The sequence below is a fragment of the Chamaea fasciata genome, unplaced genomic scaffold (assembly GCF_029207755.1).
Source record: "Chamaea fasciata isolate MVZ Bird 193981 ecotype frontalis unplaced genomic scaffold, bChaFas1.0.hap1 SCAF_585, whole genome shotgun sequence".
In the NCBI taxonomy this organism is placed as follows: Eukaryota; Metazoa; Chordata; class Aves; order Passeriformes; family Sylviidae; genus Chamaea; species Chamaea fasciata.
Genome location: NW_027094670.1, coordinates 48,118 through 62,721, shown reverse-complemented (window position 1 = coordinate 62,721; position 14,604 = coordinate 48,118). Strand labels below are relative to the sequence as shown.

The 14,604-nt window shown below is 39.4% G+C and overlaps 1 protein-coding gene across 1 annotated transcript in view; it reads left to right on the top strand.

The window, feature by feature from the left end:
* The first annotated feature begins 5,079 nt into the window (after positions 1-5,079).
* Positions 5,080-14,604, top strand: part of LRRC2 (leucine rich repeat containing 2) — a 49,509-nt gene continuing 39,984 nt past the window's right edge. The window contains exon 1 of the mRNA XM_066209006.1: positions 5,080-5,168. The gene's annotated coding sequence lies outside the window, so the exon portion shown is untranslated. The remainder of the gene's footprint in view (positions 5,169-14,604) is intronic.

Below are 14,604 nucleotides of genomic sequence, written 5' to 3'. Positions count from 1 at the left end.
AGATAAACCTCTCCTTGAAGGACTTCACCCATGGAAGTGTTACCCAGCTAGGAGCAGTTTGTGGAGGACTGTTGCCCATGGGATGGACTCAGATTGGAAAAGTTTGTGGAGAACTCTCTCCTGTGGTAGGGTCCCCACACTGGAACAGGGGATGGAATACTCTCCCTGAGCAGTGGAAGAAACAACTGTGATGAACTGACTGTAATCCCTGTTTCCTGTTTCCTTGTGCTGCCAGGGTGGAGGAAGTAGAGCTAGAAAGGAGGATGGGTAGGGGAAAGGTGTTTTTAAGATTTATTCTATTTCTCATTATCCTGCTCTGAATTTGTTACTAATAAGTTCAACTAATATCCCCAGTTAATGTCTGTATTGCCCATTATGGTATTGGTGAGTGATCTCTCCCAGTCTTTATCTCAACTCAGGAACCTTTATTATATTTTCTCTCCCCTGTTCATTTACACAGGGGAGTGATAGAGAAGCTTTGGTGTGTGCCTGGAATCCAGCCAGGATTGACCCACTACAGCTGCCTAGGCAGGGTGTTGCATTTGGTAGCCCAGTGGTCTACCAAATTTAATACAGAGTTCTCCTGAGTTCTGCTGAGCTCCTGGCTGGCAAAGGTGACTATAAATGGAATTGAGTTTTCCTATATTTGGCCTCCTTCTTCCAGGTTTGATTGTCCCTGGAAAGCTATGAGTTTTGTCCCTTGACAGTGCCCTGTTACACCTTGATGAAGATATGTATCCCTAAAAAGAGCTTGTGCTACTTCACTGTTTTTGCCAGGGTGGAGGATAGCTGTGGTTGGCTCCCTTTAATGACACATCTAATGAGGCTGTCTCCTAAGCCTGGCCCCTACCAAAGCCTCCTGTTCTCAACAATTACTGATCAATCAAACATAACACACATGTAATTTCTGTTCATTCACACCAGTGGGCTCCTGGTGGGCTCTTGTGTCTTTTATTTGTTGCACAATTAAATGTAATGAGAGAGATCAATAGATAATATGGCCATTATTTAGTTCAGAAAATGTTTCTTAAATGAGGTAATTCAGTTCAAATCAGGTACAAGTGTAAGTAGCTCTAAAAGGAATCCGTGGTTGAGTAAAACTGTGCTTCCGCTTACAAATATGTGCATCATTCATACAGAGGGCTGATCATCATATGTTGATTCTAATGTAAGTTCTGACATGTTTTCATCCTGGGAATCTTTATAACTTTGTTAATAACCTCCTGGGAGGATCTCAATTAGTCACAGCCTCGTTGTCTACTTTGTGTCCTGTACAGCTCTGGATTTTAAGTGTTACATTTCTTCCTCAGAGTGCCTGCACAATCCTTCATGAACCGTTAGACGTTATTCCTGTTATGATTTGAATGTCCTTGCACATTTACTGGAGGTTGACTTACAAACAGTCTTAATGAGTTGAAATTATTTTTAAGGCACTTGTGGAATTTTGGGGACAGTTATATAGATGTCATATGGTTCTTTGAGAACTGCTTATTACCAGATCACTTGGGAGCTGCAATTTTGAGGACTTCTGTATTAAATCAACAGAGACTCCAATGAAGTCTGATGCGTGACTGAGAGCACTTCAAAAGAGGGGATGCAAAAGTAAGCAGGGAGCCTGAAGTTAAAGCTTGAGCAAAAATAGGTTGGAGTTTGAGTTGAAGTTTATTGAAGTTTATTGAAGTTTAAGCTGAAGTCAGGGTAAAAAGGGGTTGAAGCTATTGAAGCCATGGAAGACAGGGTAAGGGTTTGTTTTCAGAAGAGTTGTGCAATCCCAGAAAAAAAATACAAGGTGAACCACAAGCCAAGCCTGCTGAAACACCTGTGTGATGACAGAGGTAAATCTGCACAAAAGGTCTCACAGCACAGGTAGGACAGCAAAATAGTGTGACTCAGAGCCCAGAATTATGAACATTCCCTGAGACTCAACTCATCATACTAATGCTCTAGGCACATTTCAGAACAGTCATCTCTGGGCTGTAGCTTTGTCAGGAGTTATAAACTGGATCTTTCTTTGGCGCATACAGAGATTGCATCAGAAAGGACTGGCCTCTTAATACTGAAAGGTCGCAGATATAAGAATCTGACCTGCTGAAGTGATTTCTAATTTGACTTACGGATTCTGCAGTATTATTACATTTACTCAGCAGCTCTGACAGTTCAAGACTGAAAGCCATGTGGATAAAATGGAAACAAAGCAACAAGCAAAATGTTTTATTTTTGCTGAACAGTTTTATTCAGTACGTGATAAATTACTGTAGAAAGTTCTATTCTTTCTTCAGCCAGACTTTTTGTAAGTCTTTGCATGGATTTTACTTTGTTGTATATTTATGGGAAATATGTCCCTAAAAAGCTGTTGCTTGTCAAATGTTTCTTTCTAGTAGATGTTTTGATTACACCTATGCAAGAACCACTCTTTTCTCAGTCTTTTAGGTCCGAAGGTCTGGTGTGAAGGTGCCTTGTCTACATGAAATGCTGTTCCCACTTCTACTTCATGCTAGGTCTTGGCTTCAGCCTGTGTTACTTAGACGCTGACCTTAATGTTTACAGTTTTCTACTGACTGTAATTTAATTGCATGTTGTTATCCTTAGAATGAACAATGAAGATAAGCCAGAAAAATAAGCACAGGTACGCTTATATGGCAATTATTTATACAGCGGATTATGTTGCTAATATCTTTGTTGCCTTTACTTTGTGAGTTTTCTAAAAAGAAGAAATTGAGTTAAGTAGGCAAGTTTTGCTACAGCTGATGCACAAGTGGAAAAAGATAACATCGCTTGGTTATTTGTTTATAGTCAATTCTCATTTACATCAGTTGGATTATCTGAGTGGTGGATTTGTCAGTTTCATGGGTAGAGGATCTGCTATCCTAGGATAGTACACTGATTCATAACCAGGGCTGTTTTGATTTCAGAGGGAATTCATCAGTGGAAGCCATACAGCTGCTGTCTCTGGAGCAGCTGGCTTCAAACAACAACAGCTTGGACAGATTTGCAAGCTATTTCCAAGACTTGGATGTCAGGGAGTCCAGTGCTGGCTCCTTCTCTATTTCACAACTGTTCCAGTTTATGAGATTCATGAACTCCAACAGCCAAAATGGACCGGACCTCTTTATGAAATGACTGTTTTTGTACCAGTTCCCAGGCAGTGGTCCTTGTCCAGAAGGATGATTCAGTAGACTGCAGTGTCATATGAGTACATAGATGCTGATCAGTCTACTGGATCACCTAGATGAGGAGCAATTCCTGTGGGAATGCTGTGGCAGGCATACAAGGCTGTGTTTAAGCCAAGGTCAGTTGGCACTTGATAGATGAATACTGCTGATGGTGAACTGGATGCAGGATGCAGTAGGCAAGCACCTTTGAACAAACTAGCTTCTGTCACTCTATGCCTTTAATAGATTCAAGCCTGCCAATAGGTTTTGTTATTTGCAAGCAAGCCATCTGTCTGTTCACTGGCCTGGGCTACTACTCCCTTGCTTGTGGTATTCTCATACCACCACTTACAGTTTTCCTGACTTACACTATTTTTTGGACTGACTTACAATTTTCCTTCTTTCCTTCTTTCCTTCTTTCCTTTCCTTCTTTCCTTCTTTTCCTTCTTTTCTTTCTTTTCTTTTCTTTCTTTCTTTCCTTTCTTTCTTTCTTTCTTTCTTTCTTTCTTTCTTTCTTTCTTTCTTTCTTTCTTTCTTTCTTTCTTTCTTTCTTTCTTTCTTTCTTTCTTTCCTTCTTTCCTTCTTTCCTTCTTTCCTTCTTTCTTTCTTTCCTTCTTTCTTTCTTTCCTTCTTTCTTTCTTTCTTTCCTTCTTTCTTTCTTTCTTTCCTTCTTTCTTTCTTTCTTTCCTTCTTTCTTTCTTTCTTTCCTTCTTTCTTTCTTCCTTCCTTCCTTCCTTCCTTCCTTCCTTCCTTCCTTCCTTCCTTCCTTCCTTCCTTCCTTCCTTCCTTCCTTCCTTCCTTCCTTCCTTCCTTCCTTCCTTCCTTCCTTCCTTCCTTCCTTCCTTCCTTCCTTCCTTCCTTCCTTCCTTCCTTCCTTCCTTCCTTCCTTCCTTCCTTCCTTCCTTCCTTCCTTCCTTCCTTCCTTCCTTCCTTCCTTCCTTCCTTCCTTCCTTCCTTCCTTCCTTCCTTCCTTCCTTCCTTCCTTCCTTCCTTCCTTCCTTCCTTCCTCCCTCCCCTCCCCTCCCCTCCCCTCCCCTCCCCTCCCCTCCCCTCCCCTCCCCTCCCCTCCCCTCCCCTCCCCTCCCCTCCCCTCCCCTCCCCTCCCCTCCCCTCCCCTCCCCTCCCCTCCCCTCCCCTCCCCTCCCCTCCCCTCCCCTCCCCTCCCCTCCCCTCCCCTCCCCTCCCCTCCCCTCCCCTCTCATCATCAAAGGTACAATCAGACAATGTCAACCATTCATGCAGTATTATCAGGGAGGGCCATGAGGGTCCTGATGGGCTTCTGTATCCATCTCCATCTTCCCTCTTGTACCCCCAGGACCCTTCCCTTTTGCTCAGGGCTCAGGACTTCATATCAACCCCTTGAGCTTGTGAGCCCCTGCCCTGGCAATGCTGATTCTGCAGCAAGGTGGTCTCTGGCTCCCCACAGTCCTGCCCTTCTGGGTCCACTAACAAAAAGTCGGAGTACTGCTGTCAGTGACAAGCATTGTTGTAAAAAAGGTGAGCGACCATCAGCAAGAAAGAGCAGAATTTGCAGTAAACCAACCAGTCATGCAAACTACATGGTGATAGTCTGTGTACGTATATTTATTTCAGAATTGAATGGACGTAGGAAGGAAAAGGTAGACTGCACTAGAGGAATTCAAACTGTATGTGCATTTTTGTTTTATTTTCCTTGCCCTTTCCAACAAATATACATAAGCATGAGTAACATTAGCTCTGTCACACTTTCCTTGAAGAAAATGTGATGCTGTCCTAGCACTGTTGTTTCCATCCTGTGTTGAGTCATGCAGTGCAGACACTTTATCCTGCCCGTGTCTCTGCTGTAAGACCAAAGATCATGTTATCACTTTACAAATATAGCATATTAGTATATCTGGAAGGCTAGTCATGCTGTGGGGTTCAAACAGATCTGGCTGGCCATGAGCAATGCTATGCTATAAACAACCTCAGTGTCCCACATTGAATAACTGCAGAGCACACTAAGGAGCTGTGGACATTTGTGTTCTTTAGTAGTAGGTAAGTGACAGTTTTGCTGATTATTGTGTTTCTTCAGATGTGTGGGGTCAAGGTGGAAAATGGCAAGGAAAGTGAGAAGTAGTTATCAGGTTGCTACTGTTGTGCTGTGGGTCTTTAAAAACCAATGCATATGGGAAAAATAGCTGAAACAGCATCTAGTCTAAGGCAGTATGTTTGGTGGATATCTTTAAAGAGAGTGAGATTCACCCTGTACATTGTTCTCTAAATAGATTTACACTTGTGACAAATCCAAGCTTCATAATTTAGCAAATCTTTCAAGTTCCACTCTGTGATTCAGTTAGAGTAAACCACTGCTACTACATCTCAAGGACATATGCTGGTGTGAGAATGATTTTCAATTAAAAAAAAATGGCTTGAGAGGTCAGTCATTTATTTTTGCTGTCTGTCAAAATCTAGAGTGGAATTTAAAAAGAGTTATAGAACTTCAGTTTCTGGAGGCTACTTACAGTTAATCTAACTGGCATAGGAAATACAGCCCACTACATCTTTTGTGAACACAGCCTATAAGTTAAAGTCAAATATTGTCATTACTGTTGTTGTTGCTACCACAAGTATTTATGTGCTATCATTGACATGTTGCTTTCTGTAGGTTAAAAGGTAGTGACCAGCTCTCTCAACAGTAGTTAACTGAGCACAGTTTCAAGGATCAGGGGAGGATGATAATACTTATTAACCAAAGAGGTAGATCATACCAAAGAGTTTAATTCACTTTGCTCTCCTCAGACATTAGAGCTCAAATAACTTCACTGCTGGACTAGTTGAAAGCAGCAACATCTCTTGCTTTTCTAAATTTTCTGCCATCTTAAATCATAGAATTTAATCTTTGCAGTTGATTATGACAATTTCACTCATTATACAACTAATGATCTTGTATCTGACACTGGAAATAGGGCTGATACAGGTCGGACATAGGTTATTGCTCTCCTTCTGCAGTAGAGGTAGGCAACAGGATTGAATTCTTAGATCAATACATGTAAAATGGCCCCCAGGGAGAAAAAGAAAACGATAAATTTTGAGGGTCATTAATTAGTATCAGGACAGAGAGTTTTAAATAACATTTATGATGTGGTCATTCACAGAGATAACTTCAGAGGCTGTAGCCTCTAAGGGTAAATGAAAGTTAAGTAATAGTAGCCTCAGTTCTCAGGAATTGTTCAGAAACCTTAAGACAAATAAGAAGTCAGTGAAACATTGTGTTAAAAAACACAGTGAACATGAAACAAGTTTGAGAAACCTGAGAGTGTAATGTTATGCTTAATTAAAATATTATCATTGTATATGAAAGCCTCAGTGACAATTAATGCACATTTATTTGCCATGGGTCTGTGTATGAGAAGTTTAGGGGGATCCCTCTAATTAGTCCTTAGAACATGCTTGTGGTTTTCCAAAACTCTGTTGTATGCTACCTGAGACAATTTACTGCTGCTGGCTACAGCTACATTCATGGATTCAACACCTTTACCAATATGTAATACATTTTTTAGCTGTTTTTCCTTTGATAAGAAGCAACCTGAAAATACATGTCCATTTCAAATACATCATCCCTCTCTCAGTCTTAAGTGAATTAGACATCTCTTCAGAAATACCCAGTGGGGGAAAAAAAAAAAAAGAATGGATTTTTGTCAGAGACATCAGTCCAGTGTTTCATTAGCTTCATTGTCAGTGGAAGAATAATTAGTCAGCTCACTGAAGTGCTAGGGGAATACATCTGTAATAAATCCCCATGCATATGTAACATCTATCATGCTTGATGGCAAACATATTAGTGTTACAAGAGTTGAGAAAGTATAAGGAATATTGTAATTCAGCTGCTAGTTAATGCATAATTAAAGACCTAATTAATGAATAACCCGATGAAAAATTGTCTAAAAATCAAGATGAGAAGACTACAGTGATAAAGAGGACTCTTGTTTGTGAGACTGGTTAATTTACATCTAGAATAGGAACTGATTAATGAAAACTGTCAGTAAAGCATTATGCTGCAGCATTGGACAAAGAGAAATATGCACTTAAAAAATGTGTGGAAACCAAGTTCAGCCCTTGTCTATCTGTTTTTAATTTTATAGTATTCACAACTATTTTTACCTGAAACGTAATAAGTAGGTTAAAAAAAGATATATTTTCTCTTAGTTGTGGTGTGTAAACAATGCAAAAGTAATTTATTTGTGTATGAAAGAGGATAACACCAGACTCTATTCACAAATGTCTCTTTCATGAAATGGCTAAAGAATAAAACTAAAAGACCACATTCATCAAAGCATTCATGATTAAACCCCATGATACAGAAAGACACTAATTTTTGAAATTAACTTAATTGAAAGTTGGACTAATTAATAGCTTGAAAGTGTCACTGCCTGTCTGTGTTTGTTTATGGAGGAGGCAGCTGGGTGAGACTGTACTCTTGAGAGAGCAGGAAGGAACATTTCAAACTTCCAAAACATCTGGGCTCATGTCCAGTTGTCAGGACTGCCTTCTCCAGCCCTGGAGCAGCTTGTCTCTTTCGTCTTGTATTTATTCTGTGTTGTAGCTACATTTATTGGATCTCTGGGGATCCAGGCCTTCAGGGGGATACCACTGTGATCCATTGCATTGCTCTGCCCACATATTCCCCAGGAGCCAGCAATCATATGCATGCATGCATATGTGTTCTGAAAAACAATCATCCCAGATCTCAAACTCTCACTGTCAGATCTGCACTTCTGTCAAGACTAGTGACAGATAAACCAACCAAATTAGCAGTCAGAATAATTCCTTGCTGGTGTAGAACAGTAAGAGATTGTTACTAGAAGCAAAACAAGGTAGGGAGGAGCAGCTTCCCACTTTGCAGCCCTCTCCCACTCGTCAACTGTCATAGAGAAGCACTACCACATTTACAAGCTGTGCTCAGTTAGCGAAATATAGCTGTATACAGTGAACATTGCCACAATCTCTATTGCTCTTTCAATCACAGCATGTTTCTCTAATTTAATCTTTTCCTGATAACATAAAAAATGTGTTCAGTTGCTATACAAATGTCAGGTTTCCTCTGAATTATTTAAAGACTTGAGAGATAAATGACTTGATAATTCTGGAGCACAGTGTGAGTGAGCTTATTTCCTAGGAAATTATTTGCAGGATTGGTAGGAAATATTTCACTCACATTTTCCCCCATGTAAATCTGCCAGTAATATTCATTAGAGTGCATCAGATTTCCCACAGTGATTATCTGAAAGAAAAAGGGCCCAAGTGAACCAGGTTGTTAAGCAAATTGAAGAAAAAAAAAATTAATAATTTAATAACCCACATAAAACAGCAGAGGAAAGGATACACAGTACTCATTTTTAGGGAAACTAGGTGCCATGTGAAACCAGGAGAGCTGTTAACAGAGACTAATACTGGCTGTATCTGTCGTATCAAAACTGTGTTGGACTCTTTCAGATTCAAGAGAAGATACAGGTCTTGTTCTACAGAATACTGTGCACACACAAGTTGGCCCACATTAACACTGCTCCCAGCTATGTTCAGAGGACTTTAAACTCTATTATAATAAAGCCAATGTAATTTTCACTATCATTGGCTGTATTCTACCCACTGCAGAGAAGACAGATAGTGTTGGTAAACAGTGAGAAGCTGTGGAACAGTTTGGTACAGTTAATCTTAGCACACTACAGAGTCATCATATCTAAGAATACTACTCTTGTGCTCCACTTCTTTTCTTTTCAAAAAAGACCTTGCCTTGTCTTTTTTTTTTTTTTTTTTTGTATACTTCTCAAGGTGTCTACACATTGATCAATGTGTCTCAGATACTGAGATAAGCCCAGAAAGGCTGAAAACTGTTCTTTCAATGAAGTTGTTGTTTTGAAAAGCACTTTTTCTCTGTGGAAGGCCTTCCATCCAGAATTCAATGTTGCTTTAACTCATGTATCCTTAAACTGTTTTTTGAAGATTGGGTAGTCCATGGGACCTCATGGTGCATGTGCAGGTGACTGAGATGAAATTCCTTTGGCATTAAACACCAGGAGCTACCAAAAGGCATCCTAATTTTGAAACCTAGTTGCCTCCAGTGGTCCTCCATACTCATGTTGGTGTCACTTCCAGAGGTATTGAAAGTAATTTTCTCCCTTTATATTAACCCAAGGTGGAAAAAAAGAAAAAAAAAAAAAAGAAAAAGGAAATCCAGTCATCAAATGTCTGCTCAGGGTTCAGAGGTCACATGGAAACAAATATAAGTGGTCATGACATATCAATACAACTGGCTGTTATCAAAGATGGCTGTGGAAGCATCTGTGGCAGACCATTAAACAAGGGCTGGAGATATCAGTAGTTGAAGGCCGCATGAGCATTTAAAGCACAGCCTACTAAACCTCTCCAGTTTTATTGAAAAGTTGACATCTGAAGTATGCATATATTTGTAACAACAACATGGATAACAATAAATAAAAAATAGTAAAGATTATAGATATGATAAAGTACTTATCTTCTCTTCTATCCTATATATTTTCAACACCTTGCTGAAGAGATTCTGTTTTAGTGCTTCTGAGTACCCCTACTATTTTAAAAAAGAATGTCTTAAATAGATGCTAGAGACCAGTCTGCACACTTTTGATGAATTTATGCAATAAAAGAAAATATATGATAATATGAATGCTAAAATAAAATTAATCCATGCAGATATTTAGGCAGATACTTTTACTAGCAATAACATTTGGCATTAATATTGTATCATTTAAATAAAAACATATGATGAGTATAATCCCTAAGATTGTGTGGTTTTGCCAGTTAATCCTCCAAATGCCTAAGAGTATCAATATAATTATACCCATGAAAATGGAGTTTGATTTTAATGGGCCTATTTATAGATACATTTAAATGAATAAAGTTTCTGCAAGATTAAGGAAAAGTATTTTTGTCTTTCTGAGACCAGAAATTGCATACAAGTGCCTGTAAAGGCAGTTTTTCTGCTCTAAGTGTGTAGGGATAGCTCACAGCAACATGGCACTCAAACCCAAATGTTGGCAGCAAAAGAGTGCTCTTACAGAGCAAACACTTCATCTCACCTTAGCTGGCCCAGAGAAGTTGCAGATTATTAAATTCACTTGGTAAAAAGATTGATCTCAGTGTTGAGATGGGGCTTACAATAGGAAGAGTCAGAGAGATTTGTTTCGTAGGAGAAGGGGCTTGGTTATGTGTTCCAGTGAAGGCACAGGACTCTGGAACAATGAAATCGAGAATATTTTGCAGGCTATTGTATCTTGAGCTGAAAGTATATCTGTGGGGAGGGAAAGAATCTTTGGTTTGTAATGTAGAAGGCAAAGTCCACTTATACAGATTCCTCTGATTTCCTGTGATTGATGAAAGCAGGTACAAGGTTGACATAGCCTGCTGGTTGTGGAAGAGAAGTTGCAAAGGCCATGGTGTTCAAAGGGACTTTTTATTCACCCTCTTCCTAAAAAAAGCATAAAGAGCAGGAAGGAGTGAAGCCAAAGAAAAATTTTTTCTTCTGCCACTTCTACAGGTTTCTCTGGTTACAAACTCTCACGTTGCCTTGCCAAGTAATGCAATTTTTTTTTTTTAAAGTGCTATTTTTAAAATTTTGAGATTATTTATTTATTATATTACCTAAAAATATTTCCTTAAATGTAATGTGTGGCTGCTTCTGAAGGGAAAATCTTTGAATAGCTAAAAAAAAAAAAAAAAGTATCCTGAATGGGCAGCTTTGTTTCTGAGCTAACCATTACAAAAAGACAAGATCAGGTTGACTTCCCAGTGTGTAGCCTTTTAAGGATATTGATTAAGGTCTTGCAGATAACTTCTGGGGCGGTGTAAATGGCTAGGGATAAGATTATTTGCTTCCAAAGATACACACAGACAACTAGTTTCTCCATATATGATTCTCTTGTAAATGATATTGCCTGCTTTTTGCGTCCCTGAATCCCTTTTTCCCTGGAAAGTGCTGTACATTAATTTTCACATGTTACTGAATAGCCTTGTTTTGTGATCTATCTCACTAATAACTCAAAAGACTGATGAATGTTATAAACATGCATCATCCAAGAAAGGTATGCTGATGATCTACAGCATAATTTAGATGTAGTTGTTACTCAAGTCAAAATGAATTTATGCAGCAAACTCAGTGTAGTTATGAAGTAGGGCCTTGCAAATGCAGGTCATGACTACTTTTGTGGTCAGGCCTTGTCCTTAATGAAAGCAAGGTTGAATGTTTCTGGTAAAACATAGTTTTTGTTTTTCACTTACTGCCATATGGGTGGGTCAGGTAATCCTCAAGTATGACAAAAGACTATCCTTAATGGTCATATGGACATATGGAATGAGAAAGAAGCAGTGCTGTATTACAAAATGATGGAGAAATGGGAAGAGGAGGGGTGCTGCAGGATGTACGGACTTGGTCAATAACTGTATGACTGCTTTGAGCAGAGCAGTCAGATGAGGTAGCCTCTAGAGACGCTTTCTAACTTTGCTATGGTTTCTGACACTGACAAAATTATAATAAGGGATTACCTGTGAATAATCTAAGGTCTGTGAGGAAATATAACTGAGTTCCTAGTTGAAGGGAAGAAGTTAGAAAGAAGTGTATGATTGAGATTTTTCTCTATCCAAATGTAACTTACCACCTGTGAATAATAGATGATAGCTTTGAGTTTTCCTCTACAGGCCTAATCTGATGTTTGGAAGAAAAATCTACTGCACAATTTCAATATGTATTTCTAGAAATCAAAATCATTATTAGCAGTTTCTTCTTCTGTCATAAATTCTTGCCATACCTGAGTAGGTATCCTGAAGAACCTACACTTAGTAACAGTTAAGCCTAACTTTAGCCAGTTTTTGTTTCTGGGCAACATCTCATCAGAAAAATGGTGGTGTCAGAATTTCGGCAAATACATATTCTGCCATTGTGCTTGATACTTCATGCCCATTTTTTAGACAATGATATAGGGTAAGGAACAGCCCTGTGAAGATTGCTAGGTGACCTTTCCAGAGTTATAGATGTCAAAAAGCATTTCACATTTGTCCTGATGCATATTTCTAAAGCCTTAGTCACCCTGTAATCTGATCAGGATTTGTGGCTTTGCTCCTTTTGAAGAGATTAATTCTGAGGCATCATTATGGACAGCTCTCACCTCCCACCCAAGTTCCTCCTCTTTTTGATTTTACCATAGAAGAAAACGCTGCAATACCTTGCGTGTAATTGCAAATTGCAAATGTAGTTGCCTTAGTGTAATATGTGGGTAAAAGCAGTATGTGGATAAAAGCAACATGTGAATAAAACAAACTTTTCCAACCTAGTGTTTAATAAATCAGAGTCTCAATAAAGAATGGATGACTTAACCTGTGAGACAGGAAGCTGTGAAACAAGTCAAGGAAAAGGACAGCTTTCATAGTCTATTCAGGCTCTGTGTTGATTAAGGCCATCTAGTTCCAGCACAGGTCAAGTGTCCAGCTGCAACTTCACTGTCTTGCAAAAATTCAGCTTCTGCAACAGCCTTTCTACCAAAACACTTCTATGAATTGTTCTATTAAAATGGATTAGACTCTGCAGAGTGACTGATGGTCTGCAGTTACTGTGAGGGGTGAAGTCCTTGTCACTGGGTTTCTTTCTCCTGTAAGCCGAGGTGAACATTTAATTTTATGACTTAAACAGTTGCTGAAAATTAGTAGTGAATATGTTTTAGAAGGACAATCCTTTCCACAGAGAATAAGGTCACTGTTTTAATTACACTGTTTTAATGGGGTTTTAACTCAGCTGTTTTCAGCTGCTAGTTCCAGATAGGTTAGGAACTATTTTTCCTCATTTTTAGTGCTAGCCAAGATAAACAAGCAATAGATGCACCTTTATGAACAACAAAGATAACATTTTATATAAACATCCTAAGATACAGAAGACTGTGTAAACAGAATGATAGTGGTCTCTGACCAGTTTCTGAGCCAGTACTTGTTGGTATTTGAAAGGGCCTTTCTTACTGAGATTGCTAACATGGTAAGCAGTAGGTACCTTTGTTCTGCATGTACCTATGCATAATTCCTTTTAGTCCATGCTGTGCATTTTCTAGAGGATGTTTATGAGGGTGTTTTTCTGGATCAGAATAAATTATTCCTTTATGTGTTATGTTCTACCAAGGGATCTGTAGGTGAAAGGGGGTGAAAGAGAAAAGGGACAGTTGCAAAGTTACAAGGGAAAAAATACAGAGGGGAGAAAAATTTCCCCTTTGTCCTCAATATTATAACAGAAGGACAGATAATAATAGCCCCAGCTGAAGGACACAGTGCTTGGAAAAAATGATCACAGTAGCATCTGAGGAAAAAATTATAGACATGAGCTTGAAGACACACAGGAAAGGAAGGGGAGGATTTATCTTTAACTGATAAGTAGATGGTCAAGCAGGGTTTTCTTCTACTTTTTTTTTTTTAAATTTCCCTAAGCTTATAAATGGTATAATAAATGTGTTCTCTAGTAACACCTCACACAAAGTTTAAATAACTGACCTTCCTCTGTTGATAATCTAGCTACATTTCATGAGAGCCAGTATATTGCGATTATTATACCTCATCAGTGACTCTGAGTAAGAAAGTATAGTTTCACCTCTTTTATCAAGATTTGTTCATCTTGCATTAGAGATTTAGTAGGTGATTAGTTTCCTGTGTTGGTACTGAACCCTGTAGGGAACAAAAACTTGTAAGTCATGCTGTGTTTCATGCAGAGAATCATAGAATGGCTTGGGTTGGACAGGACGTTAAAGATCATCCAGTTCCTGGGCAGGGATACTTCTCACTGAACTGAGTTTCTCAGACCCCCACCAAGCCTGGTCTTGAGCATGGATAGGTAATCCACAGCTTCTCTGGACAACATTTTCCAGTGCCTCACCAACCTCACAGTAAAGAATATCTTCAGAAAATCTAAGCTAAACCATGTCTTTCAGTTTGAATCCATTCCCCCTGTCTTATAATTACATATTCTCTCCATCTTTCGTGTAGGCTCCCTTCAGGTACTGGATGGTTCCAGTTACTCCAAAACCTTCTCTCTTCTAGGCTGAACAGCCCCAATTCTCCAGTCTTTTCTTGAAGGATAGGTTTTCCATCCCTCTAATTATCCTGGTGGTCCTTCTCTAGACTAGCTCAAACAGGCCCATGTCATTCCTGTGCTGAGGAACATAGAGGAGGATGCAGCACTCCAGGTTGGGTCCTCATGAGAGTGGAGTAGAAGGGAAGAATCCCCTTCCTCAACCTTCTGACCACTCCTTTTGATGCACTTCAGGACACATTTGGCTTTCTGGGCTGTGAATGAACATTGCCAGTCCTGTCCAGCCTCTCACTCACCAGCATCCCCAAGGCCTTCCCGGCAGGGTTTCCCTCCATCTGTTCATCCCCCAGCCTGTGTTTTAAAGTGTTGGACCTTGCCCTTGGTCTTCTTGCACTTGCA